The sequence below is a fragment of the Lagopus leucura genome, unplaced genomic scaffold (assembly GCF_019238085.1).
Source record: "Lagopus leucura isolate 7727_CA_CO unplaced genomic scaffold, USGS_WTPT01 Super-Scaffold_741, whole genome shotgun sequence".
Classification (NCBI taxonomy): domain Eukaryota; kingdom Metazoa; phylum Chordata; class Aves; order Galliformes; family Phasianidae; genus Lagopus; species Lagopus leucura.
Window position 1 is genome coordinate 5,393,041 of NW_024962256.1, and position 20,557 is coordinate 5,413,597.

Below are 20,557 nucleotides of genomic sequence, written 5' to 3' on the forward strand. Positions count from 1 at the left end.
CATTTAAGATTTATTTTGTGGATCAAAGGATTGTGAATGGTATACTGCAGTGCAGTAGGCACTTCTGTAAAGTAGAGATTACAAAAGCAGTTAGATGCAGTGACATTGTGAATATCAGTAAGTTTGAATCACAGCCATCTCTATATTAGGAATCCTTCTAATAACTTAGCAGTATTTTTGATGTGTGATTGTTTTCAGTTATATACATAGTGTACTTTAGTAATCTATTAGAGCTTCCTATAACAAAACCTGTAAAACATGATTATCTGTAGAGGGAAGAAATAAAGTTTTAAACAGATATGTATGAAATGAATCTTTCCTTTTATTTCCCAGTGCTATTTCTCATACTATATACTTAGCAAGATGACCTTTATCTTATCTTTATTATTCAGCTTTTTGTAAGAAGTGGAAAGTTTAAGTAGACACTTGCTGTCAGCTTCTTGCCTCCGCTTTTTAGGTCTTTGAGAAAGATGGATAAATATTGAACCATCTGGAGTTAATAAATGGAATTACTCTGTTCTGCAAACACCTTAATTGTTATTAAAAGAAAAGCCACTGGGCTTTTGGAAAGGTAGACAAGCAATTTATTTTATATTATGATATTTTTCAGATTTGTAGGAAACAGAAGGAATCAAATGTTGAACACACTTAAATATTAGTTTATGTGTGAAAACAAAATGCATTATTCAGTGACTTGTATACAACATTTGTGTTTCTCGACACAATACATCAAACTGTGATCTCCACTAAATATAGCAAGAGGAGCTGAAATGCCTTTGGCAATGAGATCTAGTGAGATCAATCTTCTCTGGACATGTGGATGCCGTAAAGTGCATATTCCATTTTCTTGCATGACAAATGTCCTCAAACCATATTTAAAGAAAGAAAATATATTACCATTTTGTTTTAAACTGAGCCAGCTGAACATCATAAATTGAATATCCATAAAAAACTCCAAAGCCTGCTGTTGGGTACTCTGATGTACCCTCAGCGTTTAATCATAAATATTTGCGCAACACTCTCCCATCACTCACATGCTGAAATCAGTAAAGGCAAAGTTGCATAACATCCAAGTCCAACACTATGTGTATCTGCTAGAGCATGGTTAATAACTAGACTAGTGTAATTCCATACTTGCCCTGATGCATTTATTGAGGAATAATGCCTTTGTTTGCATGATCAAATGCATAATAATTGCAAAAATATTTTAAAGAATCGAAAATGTTTTTATTTTTCACACTTTTTCATAGAAGTTGTACTATAATCTGACTACTTAAATTTATACTTCCCCTAAACAACTACAGCATCTGTTTCTGTTCTAGTAGGAAGCTTCTGTGAATGATATCCATTGAATACTGAGCACAGTATCATTGTGATCTAGCAACAATTTATAAACAATTTGCCAATATTTTGGACAGTAAATGGCTACAGTTTTTAAATAAGCTTCTTATGCATTTTGCCATGCATTTTTCTGAGAACATGCAAAGATAGAAAAATCTGTAAAGGATTTGGGATATATGGTAAAGAAGTTTTTGAGAAATCTGCAGACATAATATGATTTCACTCATGTTATTAATCTAATCCTAAGGAACTTACATCTTCTCTGATACTTGGGATTGTTTTGTTCCAAAAAATTCCATTGTTCAAGATGAGCAAAAATGCCAACTGATGGCTTGATCACAGGACTTTAGGCAGTGATTTATATGTCCATCTGAACCACTGAGTACCCTGAGGATGAGGTCTGAATCTTTGAACTTACAGTTTTTAGAAAGCCATCACAGAAAGTAAGAGGTATTCTGACATTTTTACAGCAATCTCTGCAATGGTCTTTGTTACTGACGTATACACTATTACTCTGTTTCAGACAGTTTTTCAAAGAGCTTGAAAAGTCTGATTTATATCATAGAGCTGCAGTTGCCCTGAGAACTGAAAATAAAACAAACAGCTCATTATCTTCCAAAATGTGGGCCAATTACTTCAAATCAATTGGGAAAGACAAAAAGAATTATATGGAAAGATGCTTAATGAGATCTGGGAATGAATGAGAAAGCCAAACGCTATTCTGAACAGCACATTATGCTAATCATTGTTTGGTACACCTTGTAGTTGTGAGGTCTTCAGATTTCTTTCCCATACTCAGGTAGACTTTGCTCAGTTTTAACTCTAACCAGCTTTTCTTCATTATGTTTCAGTACACTAACACGGTAATGTGATGAGCATCTGTGACAGATGAATGCAACAACTTGTTAGCTGAGTATTTGTAGCACTAGAGAACTCATCTTCTCTCCAGCTGTTTTGGGGACTTTATATTGATAAGAATAAAGAATTAAGCCTTGTTATCACAATTTATGTTAAACAAAAATTCAATATTTTTACTTACTGAATTGGAATTGGGTAATAAACCTAATTGGTAGGAAACTGCATTCATCATGTAGAATAGAATCATAAACTAATACAGGTTGGTAAAACATAAACTGGCTTAGGTGGGAAAGAACCTCCCAGAATCATCTGTCAGGTTGTTTAGAATTATGTCCAGTGGTGCTTTAAGTACCTCTAAGGATGATGATTCCAAAATCTTGCTTTCCTCCATTCAATCAGTCAAGTTTAACATCATCCACTGCTATCCCTCTAAGCTAGTCGTATTGCCAACAAAAGCAATCAGGTGTGTGTGGAAAAGTTTGTTGTTCATAAATTGGCCTGGCTGTTCCTAATAATGTTTTTGTCTTTATTTGACTGGACACGGCATATGGGGATATCTCCTTCATAGCCTTCCCAGGGACAGTGGGAAGCTAGTTCAGCTGATCAACCCAAGTTTCCTTCTCAATCTTTTTGAAGATATGTGTAACACTTGTCTTCTAAAAGGAACTTCTGTGATCCCTTTGACCAAAGATGGTAACATTTTTCTCAGGCACATTGACCAGTTCCCTTAGCATCCTGTCTGACTCTGTGGACTTGTCTATATCCAATTTATTTAAGGATTCCACTATAGGTAGTATCCACCACACCGCTCTCCCTCATATTCTGCTTGTATTGTATTCTTCAATTATGGATTAGAGAATCCTGAGAAAAGTTCTTACCAGTAAAGGCTAAAGAAAAGAAGGTGTGACATAAAACAGCTGTTACTTCACTCTGTGTCAATAGATTCCCTGCACTACTGGCACTTGCTCTTGCTTCTGGTACACTTACAGAAGTCCTTTCCATTTCCTTTCACATCCTTTACTAGTTTCAATTTCAACTGAGCTTTAACCTTCCTGGTTGATGGTTTCCTGATTGATGGATTTCTGTACCTAAGTACATCGTGTTGAAGTTATGCTGAGTCTAGGTATACTCTATTAACTCAACCAAACCAAGCTAAAACAAAACAAAGAAACAGAAAACCCCCACATTGCTCAGGTTTTCAGGCTTTTTTTTCTTTTTGTCCACAGAAAATACACTGACTATAGATCTCTTAGGTAAACTAGAACAGCTTTGAGGTTACAGCTGCAATGGTACTTCCCTAGTAGCAGCATGTAATAGTGGTCAAAATCCGCTTACATGCATTTGTTTCTTGGTGAGGCACGTTTTTTTGTAGTTTTACTTCTTGTTGTACTGCCGTGTGAAGTCCATAGTTTTTTCTTGTCCTTTACATGTTAGTAATTGCAATATGTGCCTTTCTAAGCTATGTACAGTGTTTTTAAAGGATGTGTTTAACTATTGAAAGTGCATATGCAATTACAAAACATAGTTATGAGTTTGTGGCCTACACATGATGAGATTAGTTCAGTTTTTTGATATGCTGTTGTGTTTTGTTTGTTTGTTTTTTAAGAGGCTTTGTGGTAAATTATGTGCAGTCTGTAGAGTAACAAACCAGAAAGGGTTAATAATACATATGCTCAGCCTTGATCAATTACCCAATTAGAAACTACAACAGTTCTAGTAAGAACTAGATCCAATTAAATAGCAAACTTGCTTGAAGATTCTTACTGAGAAATGCTGTGGAAAGGTGTGTGAAGAGCAATGTCTGGCCATGGAAAGCTGGTGAGCTGTGGAGGAGATGACTCTTTGAGGTTGTCTTCCATGCTATGCAAACTCACAATGCTGTTTTAACTGTTCAAAGAGTTAGAAAAAAAAGGAAAAAAAATTAGTTTCAAGTATATTCCTTATATGCAGTTGCATTGAAATTTTTAAAAAATTACTTGTGGTTACTATTGGTGTATTGTAGAAGCTACACTGAAGCATGGTACAGAACTGCTATAGAATGTGAAGCAATTGTATCTGAAAGTGGGTCTTTAGTATTACATACAAATAATTAAAACAAAGCTTCAGTGTTACTTCAGCTGTAAGTAAAGAAAAAAATGTTCTCTGCTGTGTATAATCTGATGCTAGTAATGCAGACTACTGATCTATTTTAATAGATATCTTAATCTAGCATTTAATACATTAATGATTTCATTCATTGTAGTATTTCTTTTTCCAAATGGATTGTACCACTGAAGACAGTATATTAATAATTTAGGTGGATAGTGAATCTTTTCCAGCTTCTGTTCAAACACTCACTGTCACCAATTTCATGCAGTCATAACAAACCTAAAATCAGTGTGACACAAAGAATGATACTGAACTGTCTAATCTCTAACAAACGACAGTAATTAGCTATATTTCAAGCAAAAAATAACATATACCAGATGAGAAAGATCATATTTCATGCACTACCCATTACTTGAGATGTTGGACCAGATGAACTTTCAGTTACACTCTTACATGAGCTATTCTATCATTGAATGAATGTATTAAAAATGATACTTGTAAAATAAGCTTGATAAAGGAAGAAGAAACTCTGAGAAATTTATGGCTTTAGTGAGTAGTCAACGTTATTGTTAACTTTTGATAAAGGCTAGAGGGATTCTGATGGAAACCAGGGAAACTTTGTCTTCTTGCATTTTTTTTCCCCTCTGTCAAGAAAAGAATGGCAGTTCAGTTCACCTCTGGTCATTTCTGCAGACATTTAAACAGTACCAGCTTCCTCTTTTTTTAAAGAGGCTAGAAATGCAATAGTTGTTTTCAGGTACCTAAAAACTCTTTCCTACATAGAAAAGCTTGTTAGCATCCCTGACTGTATGATACGGTGACCTTGGGAACGATCTCTGCAATGGGAATGAGGCTTCCGACATTGAGCGGGCGTCTAAATCTTTCCATTGTGAGATTACAGTGGTCTGAGGTTCAATAGAAAATAACTGATGAATACCATCATTTGTCTCAGTCTGTAAAACCAGTGAATAAGCTGAGTAGCTGGTAAGTAAAATTAGTTCCATTTACCCACCATAAATAAAAGAGGAAAGTTGTGCGAGGAAAAAGTGAGTGATGGAGTGAGTAAAAGCTATGACCTAAGCCAAATACTGCCCATTATACTAGCAGCAATAAGTACCATGTCTATGCAACTACTTCAAAACAGCAGAGAAAGGAAATATAAGTATACCTTCCTTTTACTTAGACCATTCCTTTGTGATTACAAAATGCATATAATGCAGGGGAACCAGCATCACCGTGCTGGAGGTGATAGTGTTCTGGTAGTAAAAAGGATGTGGATGCAGTTAGTGCTAGAAGCATGCCTTCAAATTAGGTGTAGTATGGATGCAGGCTGTAAGACATAATATAGACTTAGTCATATAAAAGCTGTAGTATTTCCCTGTAGGAATTCTGATATGAAAATGTAGTACTGTTCTTCTATAAATAAGTTCATTTTGTTTTTTTTTTTTTTTAAATATCAGAACTAGTGCATACCTGGTTATATTCAGTAGCATCTTCCTGAAAATAGCCAGTCATGCCTGTGCGTTTCTTATGTGTGTTTATTTACTAATTGTTTATTAGAATTTCCACCTTCTTGTGTGGAAAAAAATGGGGAGAATATAAACATTGTCATTATTCTGAAATCACAAATCTGCGTTCCTAATAAAATTGTTACTGATTCTGAGGAAAATAACCAAAGAACTGTTTTTAAAAAGTGATCGTTTAAGTCTGTTTGTGAATAATGTATATTCTCTTCTAGAACTGAAAGTTCCCTTATAAACATAAATGCAGGGAAATTAGCATTTTCTTCATAAGCTACAATCATATTAAAACAGATATTGTATTTACAAAGACAAATGCCTGTTTTAGCTTTACAGCAGTTTTAGGTCTTCCTCCATGTGACTGACTAGGTAATAATGCAAATATGCATGTAACATAAGGTGAGCACAGATCAAAGTTAAAAGGAGTCATTACAAAATAATAAAACCAATTCATTTTATTGGAATAAATGGGCCTGTATGAATGCTGTCTGAAATGTCTTACTGCTGCTTGCCAGTTCAGAGGAGATCAACACAGCTGCTGTTATATTTCATGTTCCCTTTCCTATACCATGATGCTGAATTATTACTGTACTAATGGTCCGAAATGTTTCTAAACTGCTGGCAAAGCTCCAGTGTATTTTAAGTGTCATGGTTAACAAAGTGAGGTTCTTCAGTATTATCTAACAGTCATTGTCATAATCTAAGTGGTATTTGTGGTGGATGGAATCAGGCTTCCTGAAATGTGAATGTTGTTCTGCTAATTCATTGTCTTAAATAATTTATAATAGTAAATCCTATACAATGCAGATGAGAACCTTTGAGAAAAAGCAAATATTGTAGTAATTCAATATTTTAGTAACCTTCTAGCTATTTGAAATAATCTACTAGTAAGCAATGTTTATTTTCATGTTTAGGTATAAAAATGCTTCTTCTATATACCAGCAGATATTCATCCCACTTTACACACAGGAAACCTAGGAGGAAAAAACTGGATGCAAGCCCAGGTTTTCTTGTTCCCTATCCACTGTCTTACTCATAAATGATAGTATTTGTATTGAATCTTTCAATCTTCAATCTAGATGTGACTTTAAACATAACAGAAGCCATAAAATATAACTCAATAATTACTGCAGCTATTCCTACAAATACAAGTCTTAACAAGCACTCATTCAGAAATACGATGTCAATTTAAAACTACCAAATGAAGCATGGGAATAAAGTTCTCCCAAGAGATTCTGGTATTCTCCTTGTAGTACTCCTTTTTAGATGTCTGATTTAGATTTGAATCAAAAGCCATGTATGCAGCATATCCAATATGGAATATTGCAAAGGGTCACATCTTCAAAATTTCCTAAAACAGGCTGCTAGAAGCTCATTGTGTTGGATCAAAATTCACAACTCGATATGGTCTCCAGGACCTAGATGCTCATGTGACAGCTTTCAAATATAAAGGTGGGACTGCTGCAACTATTCTGTCTAAAGTAGTTCAATGCCTGACTACTCTGTCATGTCAATTGTTATGGCTGTTACTATGCAGATAGGAGTTCTCAAGCTCTAGAAGATCAAGGAAAATGTGATCCATCACCTAGGCTGCTGTCCTGGGAAAGAGGGTTTGGATTTTCTCATTTTTGCAACAAGTGATAACCAAAGATTTAATACAATTGAGCTATAGTAATGAGTTGTTCATGTATTGTGCTTTGAGGCAGAATCAACCTTTGCTTCTATATTAACAACGGGTTGCAAACTGTAATTTGTAATGGCCTAATTAATCCTGAAATTTCATTGTTCTATTGAAAAATTGAAGCGTGTTTACTTTAGTGTTCTTTTATGTGCTCATGTAAGACATAGATACTGAACTGCTTAGACTACAGAATATTCTGAACAAATATCGAAGATTATGTACCAACAGGAATTTGGTTTTGGAGTTAAGTACTAGCAAAATAGTGAGGAGACTTTTGTGGATCAGTAACTTATAAATAGATTTAAGTTTTACACATCCGTATTTCAGTCACAGCTGATCATTTGGATCTGTAACTATATTCTTTTGATGATTAATGCTTTTCACCTCTTCAATTTTTTTTTTGGGGGGGGGAGGGGGGGAATCTGTTTTAATGCATCAACTTGAATTGTGATAAATTTAAGAGCCACTTACATTTGTTTTACCTCTTGAAGTAGTCTCAAAACATTATGTTTTAATTGGTACTTGTAGATTTTGATTTAATACCCTTTCAAAAGGCATTTAATAAAGCTAATTTAGTTCTACACACTGCAAAGTATGTTTTCTAGTATATCAATTTTTAGAACCTGCAAACTGTTGCAATGACATATGACTCTCTACAACTCTTATACATCTGTTATGTGGTTTATAGGTATAAAGGACATGAAGCTTTAAGCAGATTAGTAAGCTATAAAATAATCACACAATATTAATTTTCTGCGATAGTGTAACTGCTTATTTGTACTTGAGTGGTGCTAACTGAATTTCAGAGAATATTTGAACTTGAAGGCAAAGGTCTTTCCATTAAGGCATTAAGTTGTTTCTAGCTGACGTCTTTCTAGGATCTGTTAAGAAATTGCATTGTTTGCATTGTTTTTCAAAGGTTCCAAGTCAATGGATTTTCTTAACTTCCAGATTTCTACTCAGCACACACATTCCTGGATTATCTAGTCCTATATTCTTCATTCTGAGATAATCACAACATGTGAAATGAAGAATACAGGACATACTGTATTCAGCAACCTGTTGCTGCTAGATGCTGAATGATGACTGATGTACCAAAACTGGAGGAAGTATGCTCGAACAGTCCTGAGCTCATTACAATTTCACAACTGAATTGTTTGGTAAACTGTCTTACAATAACTGGCTTATGCTTCACTGTGTGTTATGTTCACTGTTCAGACATTCACATTGTCTGAATGGTTCAATTTCTAATTCTGGGTATATATTAGAAATTCTGTGGAAGAAATGACAAATGTGATTTAGAAGCCTCTTAAAACTTAGTTCAAGTAGATTAACATCTTTTCCAGTTTACACAGATCTCTACATACTTGTTTCTTTTTTTAATGATTGCTCTGTCTTGTTATATGGAAGTACATAACTATTTCTTTTTTACCAAGGGAATAAATCTAATATGTACTTATTATAAAACTGTCATATTCAGAGCAGAAATAGTGAGCAACAGTAGATGTCTAATGCTTAGTATTGGAGTATACATAAGAGAAAACACTTTAAAGGAAATCCTAACTGGTTATTTTCTATGGTATGAGTCTTATTAGCCTGTGGCAATAAGGTGTCCAGTCAAGTCTAACTTAAGAAGTAAAATACCAGAGTAAAATTTTGCAGGTAGCGATGCCTCTTGTAGGACATAGAAATGTTATTTTTTGTCTGAACTCTTGTCTATATGGTTGCAGTGTATGCCCTGAATAAGAACATTCTCATTTCACGACTGTCAACAAATTACCTATAGAGACTTCAGAAGCAGAAAGGTTTGTTAAGGGTGAACTGAGCGTACATGTCCAACCCAATGTTTTCGTTAACCTTTTTTTGTTTTAATAAAAAATACATTAACTATATCATCTTTCCATATATAAGTAACGAAAGTTCTTTTATATTGTATCTATAGCCCAAGCCCAAGACAATTCCTCTTCATTCAGTGTGGCCAGGCAAACCAAATAGTTGGACACTCACAAACTAATGCCTGCAACCCTCCAAACAGAGCAACTTTGCATCTGCTTATGAACCAGCAAGCAATATCTTATTCAGCATCTGGACACAAACACTGACCAGATGTGCTGAAATCAAATGTAGTAAATGCTTCCAAGTGTGGCATAATTGCTAGCATGTATGATCTAAAAGACCCCACAGTCTGTTTTGGCTGATCAGCAAGAAGCAACATTGCTACATTGCTGCATATTTCCTGATGTTCTTGGAAGCTTGCAGAATCAAGCCTACTACGGGAGCAGTTGGGAAGCATTTGTAATTAACCATGCTGCCAGTGGGAAGAACAGTGGTGCCTGTAAAATACAGACTAAGTACAGTTGGTGAATTTTGTGTTAGTAATCAATGGCAAAACTGCATTATAGGTTGTGTTAATTATTTACAGAAGAATTTAAATTTGCTGACTTATGATGATACTTTTAGCAAAAGTCAAGTTATTGGAAATACAGTGCTAAAATGAGTTATTACAAGTTAACTGTCTGAAATTAAATTAGGTAATAAACAGTCTGTTTTTCTCCTGTAAATTGGCATTCATGACAACTAGTTCTAATACACACCTGAACCCATTATTCTTGGCACTTCATGAAGTGACTATAGCAATTTGTATTGACAGACTCTTATTGAGTATAACTTCTCAACAGGAACCAATTAATCAATTAATTAATCACAGTTGTGCTCGAGGTTGGGTTTGTTGCTCTATCATTCAGAAAATTAACTTTTGAACCTGTTTTTGATTAAGGCAACTTGACCGGTTTAGTTTCCATTGGCTACTTTATTAAGTCTAGACTAATTAAATAAATGAGTGTTAAAGATTTTTGAATTACTAGCAAAATTTAAATTTATACATGCTAATTTGAAAAATACACAACAAATCCTAACTCCATTGTATTTACCATTGTAAATTATTTCAGAAAAGATTGCCTTACATTCGATCATGAAAGCTGTGTAGGTGCATGCAGGAAGAGCTAGCCACTTCTGGAAAAAAGTGAGGTAGCAGACATCAAAAATGTTTTGATGAATGTCACTGTAAAAACGTAGTCTTTCAAATCTCTCTAATAAATATTGCCACCTTCCTTCACAGTTCAATAAGACTTCTAAAGCTGAAATTAAAAATGAGTGTATCCATCCTACCACCAGATCATTCTGGAAAAATGCTGTAAGTATGTGGATTCCAGTGACTGCAGTGGATCTGCAGAGGATACCAAGATTCATTACTTTACAGAATCCATTAAGACTTCCCTTTAGTGTGAGGATCTGCCTGTCTCTCTGTCACTGCAGTAACAACCTGCACATGCTATCATAAATTTAATTACGTAACACTAAAACTGTACCTTCAATTGAATGTATTTTTCTGTCAATATTTAAGTCCTGGTGGAGAGTCCTACTCTGCCAACATAAGCACAGCATTCCTATTACAAATTAGGAGAATGGCTTTGATCACCTCTATTTGATGAAATAGGCAACACTGAAACTTGAAGTAGAATGTATAAAATGCAAATTAATCTGATCATATTGACAAACGTATTCACCAACTCAAACTCATAGACAAAATTTTTGAAATGTAAATTTATATTGCATTTTATCTGTCCTTTGAAAACAAGCATAACTTTTTTTTTTTTTTTTTTTTTTGTCTTAGTTTGGTAGAATAAAAGCTGTCAGTCATAGAGTGTCTTTAGATCTTGTTAGCCAACTGGCAGTTTTAATAGAATAACGATAAGTTAGAATCCCACTAATATAGTAATTTATCAAGAAACAGTAGTTACTGCTTTGCAAAGATATTAGAAGTGTATTTTCAGATTTTTTTTTTTTTTTCCTGAAATATTGAGGAACCTGAGCAAAGCTATTCTCTCTGTGGGGATGTCCCCACATGTTGTGATGGGAGAACTTTACTGCCATGGACTAAAACAGCAATAACCTTTTTCTAAAAGAATGAATTCTTTTTTTTTCCTGTCTTCCTTCATATCCATCTTCCTTGTACTTCTTCCGAGTGTTCATTCTCACTGAATATTTTCTGATTCTGTTTTTTTTTTCTTTAAAGATTGGCTTGAAGATGAAAAAATAAGAAGAGAAATGAATATATTTGTCTTCTGTGGAATGAAGTCATAGGGATGAATACTTAGATTCTGTCTGGGCTCTCAAATGCCTAAAACCAGCAATGGAAAAAGTATCCAGACAAAATTAATCTAACAGTTCAAATATGCTTTGTCTTCATTTCTCTGTGCACAATTAACACTTGAGTTAGGTAGCCCCTTCCTGACTGCTAGTATCAAAACACCTTCTCTACTTTAAAAAAAAGAAAAGAAAAATTTGAACACAAAGTGTTTATCTAAGCAGTTTATCTTTTGTTCTTAGTAATCTGAACAGTTGTATTAAGAAACTTCAGCTAGAAAAATCATTATGAGATGATAATTAATTGTATCAATACAATACTAGCCAAAAGAAATTGTCAGTATCCTTTTCTAAAAAGTCATTATAAGTTCTGTGGTAAAAAATTTCACTTTTTGAAGTGATAAAACATCCAAAAATAAACAGAGGAGGAAGGGAAGAGGAATGATCAGGATGAGGGTTGTCTCTCCCTTCTAGTGGCCCTGCATTGCAAAGAGTCAGTGAAGTAGAACATTCAACAACCTGGAGGCATATGCTGAGCTGCTGGGTTGTGTAACTGCTGGAATTTGAAGAGGACTTGGTGGGCTCATGGGTTGGCATCACAGTTCATGGACAAAGCTGAGTGCTCTGGTATTCACAGTGCAGTAAGAGAAAGTTGTGGATCTGAGTGTTGGTACGAGTGCTTCTCCGAAAGTAATGCCTCCTATTTTATTATATTGGCCCATGACATCAAAAGTAGAAGTTGGTGGTATGGCAGTAGAGGTTGAACCTTCCTTCAGATATTCTGTTAAATGTTATTGCTGCATGACAGAGGGGCAGTCTGACAAAATTGCATCTGCATAGAAATGCATACGAAACAAAAGTATGCCATTGAGTTTTGTGGGAAAACAGGGCACCCACTGATATTCATCGGTGCTTGCTGAATGTTTATGGAAACCAAACAGTGAATGTGAGCACAGTGAAGTGGTGGGTGGTGCATTTCAGCTGTGGTTGACAGTGATGTGAAAGAAAGACAAGCCGAATTTTAGGCAGCCATGCAGATTTTTACAACCACAGCATGCAGGCTCCTGTTCATTGGTGAAACTGCATAGCTAATGGTGGTGACTGTGCTGGAAGTACTGTTCTGTAGCTGAAAATATGCTCTGTCAGATAACGTTGTTGTGGTCTTTACATCTGTTGCAGTTTCTATGGAAATACATAGGAGACATTAGTTTCAGAGTGACTTACATATGACAGCTGTGTTGCCTTAGAAGAAATCCCACAAACATCATCTCTTTCTTTGTTTCTAATCTACCTCAGAAACAATTAAGAATTATCTCAACATCACCTCCGCTACCAGATTCAGTGACAGATGCTGGGACATCTGAGAGATGCTGGCACTGGAACAGGTTGCCCAGAGATGTGATTGATGCCCCATCCCTGAAGACTTTCAAGGCGAGGCTGGACCAGGCCCTGGGCAACCTGATCTAGCTGTGGTATCCCTGTTCATGGCATGGAACTGGATTAGATGGCCTTTAAAGGTCCCTTCCAACTTGAAAGATTCTATGATTCCATGATCTCATCAATATATTTTTTAAATGTTGAGGTAAAACCATTTCTTAATTTTTCTATTGAATTACGCAATCTGAATTATAAACTCAACTGAAGGGTTACAGGAGGCTTAGTACTACTACCAAATTTCTGATGTGTATGCGTATTTATTGCCAGACCTTTTTTAACAGAAAAGGAGTAGGATGCAGTAAATCAGTTTAGATACCAGAGAAATTGATTGTGATGCTCAATTTTACTATAATAGTCTAATCTAAAACACTCAGCCCTTTCTAGCTCTTCTGTACTCTTCCAAAATTGTTCCTAACAAGAACAATCTTCAAAAATGGGGCATTTGAGACAAGTTAATGATGCTATAGCTACTCAAGATAACCATTGTCTAGGAATAGCGTTTGCTGCCTAAGCAGAAGGCAGGATACAGTGAATAGATGACTGGTATCTAAGTTCTACAGCAATGCAAAGAAACTTAAAAGGAAAGACGTTAGCCACTATAAGAGCTGTACGGTTGGACAAAACCATGGTTTAGAAAAAAAAAAAGCTTTTTTTTCTTGAAAGGAAAAAAAAAAAGAAATGCAATTTGGAATACAAGAAAACCCAGTTTTAAAGTTCATTTCTAATATATTTTATGCCAAGTAAAATCCGGGAATTGGGATTATCACTATTTTGGCATAACAGTTTTCAGCATTACTTATTTTTTATATTTGTTTCAATTCTTATCCACTAAATTTGTTCAAAGACAGTCTTGTTACCCTACTTCTGTCTCTATCCCCTCTAAATTTCTATGCAATTAAATGCTTGCCTTTTAATGATCAGTTCTCAAGTATAGTTCTGTATTGAAATACGTATCTTGCATGACTTAACTTGCTGTGTTTGATTTGCCATATTGATAAGTCTAATCTAAATGTGACCATTAGCAATTTCCCTGTAATTTCATAAAAAGATTAAACAACATGAGGAGACGAGACAGTTTCAGGCTTTAAATTAGTATCTCAGGGGAGGTTTGTGTGTGAAAGCTGCTGAAAACAAGATTTCTCTACTTAAGATAAATGATATACTTTTTTCCACAGTTCTCTTCTCTTGTCATTGCTCTAATCACTACAGCTTAACTGCGTCTTGTGTTCTTCTCGGGGAACAGAAACTTATCTGAGTATGGAGAAATGGGGGTAATGTTTTTTTTATTTATAATGTTTATTTAAAAACAGACTCATGCAATCCACCCAAGCCAAAAATCAACTTTCAATCTTGGAAAGAACAGCCATAAATTGAAGAAAACAAATATTGGCAACTTATAACAACATATTCCCTTGTGACACAACCTTCGCCTAACCCAATTCTAGCTCTGTGATGAAAAGGTGCATCTCTCAGATGTTCTTTGGCACAGCTTTTCTTATCCATTTCCAAGTCTTGCTGTGCCTTTGGAGAAGGAAGCAGCAGTATCAGAATCTGTCCAAGCCTCTTTTTCTGGCAGAGAGGTATGCTGACTCCATTAGTGACAGCCATTAGAACAATGAGTGCTGTTTACTCCAGAAGCTTTTGGCCTTCAAGACTGTGTATGCATTTCTAACTTATTAAGTAAAATTGAAAAGACTGGGGAAAGATACTGTGTATTGCATGCAGAGTTGCCATCATGTAGAGTGTTTGAAATACCTACAGTGCTGCAAATCTTGCTCCCATTTCACAAATTAGTCTGCCCTAATCAAGCAATCTAGGAAACAAGAGGAGTACTAACTCTCTGTTTAAAAGTGATTTTAAGGAAAAATATTTTTCCAAAGTGAACCAAGTCTCTTTCCATTTTTCTTGGTGATGGGTCAAATAACAACCTACAAGTAAAAGCACAGGTTTATTTCCACTGAGTCACGGTATCTCATGTGACAACTCTACCTCCTAGAAGAGCTGGCATTTGAGACAATCAGATTGGTGACTATAGAAAGTATTATACAAAAATTATAATTACAGTGATATATTGTGACACTAAAAAGAAATCTAGGTTTTCTACTTTTAGTGGTACTGCTGTGGTCAAGCTGTTATTGACGCTGCAGGAACTGTAACTGACTGGTGTTATTGTCACGTGCAAACCCATCTGACCAGATTTAAATTGTAGGCGAGTAAGTCTGCAATACCTCCTGTATTTGCATCACCTTGATCTGTTTAGTCTTCCTGGTATTAAATCAGGGATTAGAATTGGACTTCAGGTTTTCAACTGACTAAATGAAGAATGATTTCCTCCCATGAGTGTGCTATATAAGCATTTACTATTTTTTAACCATAACATTGTCAGGCTATAGGAATACTTTCTCCCTCATTTATATTGTGTTGTCTGACTTCTTGTTGGCGTGCCACCATAATTAATGATGCATAACTATGTCTAATTGATGGCAAAAATCTGTAGTGCTCTTTTCTTTTGTTAACCAGAGGCAATTATCTGTAAATAAAGTCACTCCTCTGAATTTCTCTACAGTTAGTCGTCACTTGTATATGTTTTTTTATTTAAAAAAAATCTATTTCATCAAAAGGCTGATTCTCTCCTCTAGTAGTCAATTCATTGACAAACAGTCATAAGTAGCGAATCAAGTCTTCCTATGTAAGCTTTCCTCAAAAAAGTAAGGTTCAGCTCTACTACTCTCAAGTTAGTTTCTTATAATTAAAAGATATTTCACAGTTTAGGGGAGAAATCCTGTGAGTAATGCTGAAATAGTTGGCCTGCAGATGCTATGATTCCACTAGGACCCAAGGTCAGAACTTAACCCAAAAATTAAAAATCCCCATAGGGGTGAGCAGGTCAAACCTTTCTGGACAAAAGATCTGACGACCACTGGTCCTGGTATATAAGTTAGAGAGTCATTTTTGACAAACATAAATCTCTTCTGGGTATCAAGACTTTACATGTCTTTAAATTAATACTCTTTCTAATCAAGAGACAATTAGTAGAAAGGTTGTGGGCTTTTGTTTTCATTATTTTAGTGAAAAATTGTATCAAACCAACTTTTTCAGATAAGGAAAATGTATTTCTTCCATCATGTAGTTTCCTTATAAACAATCTTCTTCTTAACAGATCTTCTTGCTTATAAATTTGTTTCATTTTCAACCAAATATCTAAAAAATAATAATGATGTGACGTAACTATAATGTCACTGATATTGGTCCTAACTGTACCTGTATAAGATTTGGCAGCTGTTTTCCCTGTTTAAAATCAGCATTTCTCCTTAGTCAATTTTTTGCTGTGTGAAGATAAGGAGCTAAAAAAAAGTAAGTATAAAGAAAACCTTAGGCTTCAGAAAAGTTGGATGGTTGGATGTTATTAGAGGTGGATACTATCTGGGAAGAGGTCTTTTAAAAATAAAAGAATGTTTTTCTGTGTCCTGGGCTTTGTGTAGGGCAAAATATCAAAGTAAAAAAAGGAAAAAAAACCTACTGCAACAGAAATGTTAGATTTTAATGAAAGTGCTGGGAAACTCTGACTGACACTTGCAAGATTATTTCAGATATGCCAGACTCTTACAGTCACTGACAGCCAGTCTGTGACCTGCTCAGATGCTAAGCAGAGTAATGAACATGACTGAACATCCATCCTAGAGATGAAGACAGTAAATTCAAGAGTGGGATGTAATCTAGTGGGTGAATGTGGTATTTCTGTACTTCTCAAATAAAATTGAGCAATATAATCTGACTACAAGTAAGATCTATGCCCCTATTCCCACAATAGCAGATGAACACACAAAGGCTTTTTATGGCGAGTACACTTAGTTGGGCTATTCTAAAATCTTTACATCAATCAACAGGCAAGTGTGTCCTTTAACTGTACACGGTGAATAGTCTAAGGCAGGGTACTAGGTCTGCTGTAAAATATTTGTAGTCTCAATGTCTGCTGAAATAAAGCTTACTATATTTCCCTTTAACAAAGAGAGCACTGGAGTGTTGAAATTACTTACTGCTCATTATACAAAAATGGTAATAGGACTCCCACTATCAACCTGGTTACAGTGCTCTTGCATGCTTTCCCTCACTCCTCTCCCTGCAACTTTTCCACCACTGAGACTGACGCAGCATAATGCATCTGCTGTGAGTCACGGTGTGAGCACAGAGAGCAGTAGTGTCTGGAAATTCAGTCACACAAACTAAGTGAATAATGTCACTTTCCTTTGCAGTATTATGACATCTTGTGAAAAAAATAATCAAAGCCTCTTCCTGCAGCAGCTCTTAAAGAAAGATGACAATAGGCAAATGTCCCATTGTAGAAAGTGCTGGAGTCAAAGCAGGGCCCTAGAGCAGGACAATTATTTCAATTATCTGGAATTCATGATGAAAAACAGCAGCAGCTTTCAGGAAATATGCATGAGTCTGGCAATTGCTTGATCAGTTATGACAGTCACTGCCAAATATCATGTCCCGTTGGGTTTTTCAAGGGAAAGGCCCAGAACAGGTGGATTATTTTAGTTACCTATGCAGCATCACAGGAGTGCACTGTGGCTCTCCAGAGATCAAACAGGCCACCAACTGCTTGATTAAGTATGACATCACTGGCAAATTCACAAGGCTGTAAGAAATCACAGCAGAGACAGAAAGGGAGTGCATAGAGCAGATGGATTGTTTCAATTATTTGGGCCCCTTGATGAATAAGAACCTCAACTGCCATCAGCAGATCCCATGGCAGGCAAGCAATAACTGCATTGCTATGACATCACTTTAAGATCTGATATGGCTTAAGTATTTCAACAGCTGCAAAGCTTAGATTTGTCTTAGCACTGACTTGACCCAGAACTAGCTTTAATGCTGAGAACTGAGCACTGAGAAAATAGTTTGTGAGTGCTTCCAAACACTTCATGGTATTTCAGTTTTTCACCACTGTGTAGAAAACACTGAACAAGCACCAGGTTCACTCCCTGACAATAATGTTCTTGTATTGCATTTTTCAGGAGGAGTCAGCAGAGGAGAGCTAAGATCTGCTTACCATCAGGTGCCAGGACAGACCACAGTATCTTAGACCCGTTCATAAATCTGGGAAGGCCTGAGCATCCAGAAAATGATCCTTAATTATAGAATATATGAGGTTCAAAATCTGATAGGTATGACATTTTTTACCTGAGAGGCTGCTCCCATTTTGACTTCAGTCAGTCATCTGCAGCCTGTAGGTAATCTGCCTTAATTGTTTTTATTTTACACTTGTGCTGACAAGTTTGATGTTAACAAAAAGGTACATGATAACTTACGTCACTTGCCCCTTTCAGATAGAATTATATATTGACTAGAGTACGGAAATCTAGTTTACACACACAAAAAAAGCTAAAGAATAGAAGACACTTCAAAGAATTAGTAAACTTTGAAGCGTAGAGATTTGTACAAGGCAAATCCCATCCAAGTCTTATCAGATTTAAAGTCAGATCTGCTTTCATCAAGCCTTGAAGGCAGAAGTGAGTCAATAGGAAACTTCTCTTTGAGCCATATATGTCCTGTTAACATCCTTGAAAAAAGTTAATGTTATAAAGGATTTGATTTCTGCCCTTCATTGTCTTTAAATTCACCTCAGCACAGAACTGATAGAGTAATATTTCCTCGAAGTAACTGACCGAGTTATGGGAGCTTAGGTGGGGGCAGAGAGGCATCATTTCTGTTGAAAAACAGAAGTCATTTTAATCCTTCCTAGTCTTAAACTGAAAATAAATAGAACCATCAAGGAATCAAGGAGATTATTTAACGATATTAATTCTAGAAAACATGAAACAGAAATTAAAATTTTTCTGGAAGCTGAGTTATAAAACAACAACAAAAACCATAAGCCTTTTCCTTCCAAATCATCTCTCTTAAGATCAGTTAAGGAAGGTATTGATTACATTCGACCTCAGGAAAAAGTAATCCTCGTTAGTATCCTTTACCTGCTATGTCCATTTCGCATAATGGGGGCAACCACTTCTAAAGTGAGATCAAGAAATGGCTTTTGGGAGGAAGAACTATCTGAGACTGAGGAGGAAAGCTGAGCTTTTCCTCTGTTTCTTAATGATCTGAAATCTGCAGTGCCAGACACTTGTCACTTCTGGTCATTTCCAGCCAAAACTCAGTAGAAACTATCAAGAAAATATTACTGCCTGGGTTTACAAATTTTGGATAAGAGGTGATGCTTTCATACTATTCATGTGACTGTTTGAAAGCAGCTGTCCCTTTTTCATTCCTTTCTCTAATCTTCAAACCACCCAGTCAGTGCTGCTTGCCCTCTGCAGTTCAAAGTCAGGCATGGATTGAAGCTGCTGTCGTGTGCTTTAATTCAGATCATGTTATGTCTGTCCCTAAAAAGCTGTGAGTCAGAATGCTAACAGTTTCATTGCTAGCTTAAAAAATCATAATACTATAAATTATCAGGGTTGAATTATAGCCTTTCTCATCTGTGATTCACGAAGCTGAGACAGGATCATGTTTCATGCTTTTCTTCAGTCCGACAGACCTTGAAACTTTCTTTTGAGATGCTTTTGTTTTCCTTTAAAAAAGCACATTTCTTTCAGAAGCAGCAGTGATAGTAGCAGTAAAATTCGTTCAAGTGCTGTAATGAAATAATGAGAATTGGCAGCCCTGCTTGCAGAGAAGGATTCATACAGTGTTTTTCTAAGCGATGCTGAAGATCCACTTCCTTGTAGTTTTTCTTTGCTGTACTGTTAGAGCGAGGCAGGATTGCCCTCTTGTTCTAGAAATAATTCCTCTGAATCAGGTGTTTGGCAGGATAGTGAAATAGCAGGTGGGAAGGGGCGGGAGACCAACAGCTGGTAGAGACTGGGAAGGTGGAAATAGTTTAGAGCGATGCAGAAGGAGAAAGATGAAGACTAAAATTAACGGGACTCATGGAGAAGAGTATGTACTGCAGGGAGAGACAACCTAAAGAGTAAAAGGAAATAAGGAATTTGGACAGATGGAAGAAAGAAATAAGTGAATGTTTAGCTCAGGGAAGGTTGGGGAGAAGGGAATGAAATGAGCAAAGAAATAATTGGAAGACTTTATTTAGAGAAACATGGAATGGAAAAAAATTTAAGCAATGTAGGTGTAGAATACTGATGGGTCAATGTTACACTTTTTTGTGTGTATGTGTGTAATCACTGATTGCAATTGCAGTTTTTTCTTCATGTTGTAAATTCTCAGGTACTGTAACTGTCTTTTTTCCTCACAGAGGAAAGGTTGCTTGCATCTTGACTGGTAAGGCAACTTAAGTTGGGTACAGGAACCTATTCATATTCTCGATTATTATGTTCAAAATCTTCTGTAGTACTGCAGCATATATGTAAGGTCATATTTCATATTTTTAGCACATGAAAAAACACTAGCTATGCACTTTTTAAACAGTGCCGCCAGCACATTGGAAATATTGTGGTCATTTGTGTGGTTTTCCAGAAAGTCTTTT

At 35.8% G+C, this 20,557-nt stretch overlaps 1 protein-coding gene across 3 annotated transcripts in view; it reads left to right on the forward strand.

Annotated features, from left to right (window-relative positions):
• The window catches only part of ATRNL1 (attractin like 1), a 425,500-nt gene that overhangs the window by 318,972 nt on the left and 85,971 nt on the right, over nt 1-20,557 (forward strand). The gene's annotated exons all lie outside the window — the stretch shown is intronic.